This window comes from Bison bison, unplaced genomic scaffold, assembly GCF_000754665.1.
Source record: "Bison bison bison isolate TAMUID 2011002044 unplaced genomic scaffold, Bison_UMD1.0 scf7180017864373, whole genome shotgun sequence".
NCBI classification, from domain to species: Eukaryota; Metazoa; Chordata; class Mammalia; order Artiodactyla; family Bovidae; genus Bison; species Bison bison.
Window position 1 is genome coordinate 540,983 of NW_011494945.1, and position 3,278 is coordinate 544,260.

Consider the following 3,278-nt stretch of genomic DNA (forward strand, 5'->3'; position numbering starts at 1 on the left):
TTCTGAGGGTTGTCTTTTTACCTTGCTTACAGTTTCCTTTGCTGTGCAAAAGCTTTTAAGTTTAATCAGGTCCCACTTGTTTACTTTTGTTTTTATTTCTGTTACTCTAGGAGGTGGGTCATAGGAGATCTTGCTCTGATTTATGTCATTTAGTGTTCTGCCTATGTTTTCCTCTAAGAGTTTTATAGGTTCTGGTCTTACATTTATGTCTTTAATCCATTTTGAGTTTATCTTTGTATATGGTGTTAGGAAGTGTTCTAATTTCATTTGTTTACATGTAGCTGTCCAGTTTTCCCAGCACCATTTTTTGAAGAGACTTGTCTTTTCCCCATTGTATATTCTTTCCTCCTTTGTAAAAAATAAGGTACCCATAGGTGGATGGGTTTATTTCTGGGCTTTCTATCTTGTTCCATTGATCTGTATTTCTGTTTTTTTGCCAGTACCATACTGTCTTGATGACTATAGTGTAATCTGAAGTCAGGAAAGTTGATTCTCCAGCTCTATTCTTCTTTCTCAAGACTGCTTTGGCTATTCAGGGTCTTTTGTGTTTCCATACACACTGTGAATTTTTTTGTTCTAGTTCTGTGAAAAATGTCATTGGTAATTTGACAGGTATCACATTGAATCTGTAGACTGCATTTGGTAGTATAGTCATTTTCACAATATTGATTCTTCCTTCCCAGGAACATGGAATATCTCTCCATCTGGTTATGTTGTCTTTGATTTTGTTCATTAGTGTCTTATAATTTTCTGTGTACAGTTCTTTTGTCTCCTTAGGTAAGTTTATTCCTAGATATTTAATTCTTTCTGTTGCAATGGTGAATGGGATTGACTCCTTAATGTCTCTAATTTTTCACTGTTAGTATATAGAAATGCAAGTGATTTCTGTGTATTGATTTTGTATTCTGCAACTTTGCTAAATCCACTGATTAGCTCTAGTAATTTTCTGATACTATCTTTAGAGTTTTCTATGTGCAGTATCATGTCATCTTCAAACAGTAGAGATTTACTTCTTCTTTTCTGATCTAGATTCCTTTTATTTGTTTTTCTTCTCTGATTGCTGTAGCTAGGACTTCCAGAACTATGTTGAATAATAGTGGTGAAAGTGGACACTCTTGTCTTGTTCCTGATCTTAGGGGGAATGCTTTCAGTTTTTCACCATTGAGGATAATGTTTGCTGTAGGCTTATCATATATGGCATTTACTATGTTGAGCTAGGTTCCTTCCATGCCCATTTTTTGAAGAGTTTTAATCATAAATTGGTGCTGAATTTTGTCAAAGGCTTTTTCTGCATCTATTGAAATGATCATATGATTTTTATCTTTCAATTGGTTAATATGGTGTATCATACTGATTGATTTCCTGGAATAAACCCAACTGGATCATGGTGTGGAGAAGGCAATGGCATCCCACTCCAGCACTCTTGCCTGGGAAATCCCATGGATGGAGGAGCCTGGTAGACTGCAGTCCATGGGGTCGCAAAGAGTCGGACACGACTGAGCGACTTCACTTTCGCTTTTTCACTTTCATGCATTGGAGAGGGAAATGGCAACCCACTCCAGTGTTCTTGCCTGGAGAATCCCAGGGGCAGGAGAGCCTGGTGGGCTGACATCTATGGGGTCACACAGAGTCAGACACGACTGAAGTGACTTAGCAGCAGCAGGATCATGGTGTGTGAGCTTTTTGATGTGTTGATGGATTCTGTTCACTAAAATTTTGTTAAGGATTTTTGCATCTATGTTCATCAGTGATATTGGTGTGTAGTTTTCGTTTTTTGTGTTGTCTTTGTCTGGTTTTGGCCTCGTAGGATGAGTTTGGAAGTCTCCCTTCCTCTGAGAGTTTTTGAAAGACTTTTAGAAGGATAGACATTAGCTCTTCTCTGAATATTTGATAGAATTCTCCTGTAAAGCCATCTGGTCCTGGGCTTTTGTTTTTTTGGGGGAGATTTTTTTATCACAGCTTCAATTTCAGTGGTTATAATTGGGTTGTTCATAATTTCTGTTTTTTACTGGTTCAGTCTTAGAAGATTGAACTTTTCTAAGAATCTGTCCATTTCTTCCAGGTTATCCATTTTATTGCCATATACTTGTTCATAATAGTCTCCTATAATCCTTTGTATTTCTGCATTGTCTGTTATAACCTCTCCTTTTTCATTTCTAATTTTGTTGATTTGCTTCTTCTCTCTTTTTTTCTTGATGAGACTAGCCAAAGGTTTCTCAATTTTATTTGTCTTTCTTAAAGAACCAGCTTTTAGCTTTATTAATCATTAATCTTTACTATTCTTTCTTTCATTTCTTTTTTATTTATTTCTGCTAAGGTCTTTATGATTTCTTTTTTTTCTACTAATTATGTTGTTGTTGTTCTTTTTCCAGTTATTTTAGGTGTAAATTTAGATTGTCTGTTTGATGTTTTTCTTGTTTCTTGAGGTAGGATTGTATTGCTATAAACTTCCCCCTTAGAACTGCTTTTGCTGTATCCCATAGGTTTTGAGTTATTGTGTTTTCATTGTCATTTGTTTCTAGTAATTTTTTGATTTCCCTTTTGATTTCTTCAGTAACCTGTTGGGTATTTAGAAATGTATTGTTTAATCTCCATGTATTTGTGTTTCTTACAGTTGTTTTTTTTTTTCTTGTAATTGATATCTAGTCAAGTTAGGTCTATGAATCAATGCAAATTGGAAGTGGTCAAGCAGGAGATGACAAGAGTGAACATTGACATTCTAGGAATCAGTGAACTAAGATGGACTGGAATGGGTGAATTTAACTCAGGTGACCATATATCTACTACTGTGGGCAGGAATCCCTTAGAAGAAATGGAGTAGCCATCATGGTCAGCAAAAGAGTCCGAAATGCAGTACTTGGATGCAATCTCGAAAGCGACAGAATGATCTCTGTTCGTTTCCAAGGCAAACCATTCAATATCACGGTAATCCAAGTCTATGCCCCGACCAGTAATGCTGAAGGAGCTGAAGTTGAACAGTTCTATGAAGACCTACAAGACCTTCTAGAACTAACACCCAAAAAAGATGTCCTTTTCATTCTAGGGGACTGGAATACAAAAGTTGGAAGTCAGGGAACACCTGGAGTAACAGACAGGTTTGGCCTTGGAGTACAGAATGAAGCAGGGCAAAGGCTAATAGAGTTTTGCCAAGAGAATGCACTGGTCATAGCAAACACCCTCTTCCAACAACACAAGAGAAGACTCTACACATGGACATCACCAGATGGTCGACACCGAAATCAGATTGATTATATTCTTTGTAGCCAAAGATGGAGACT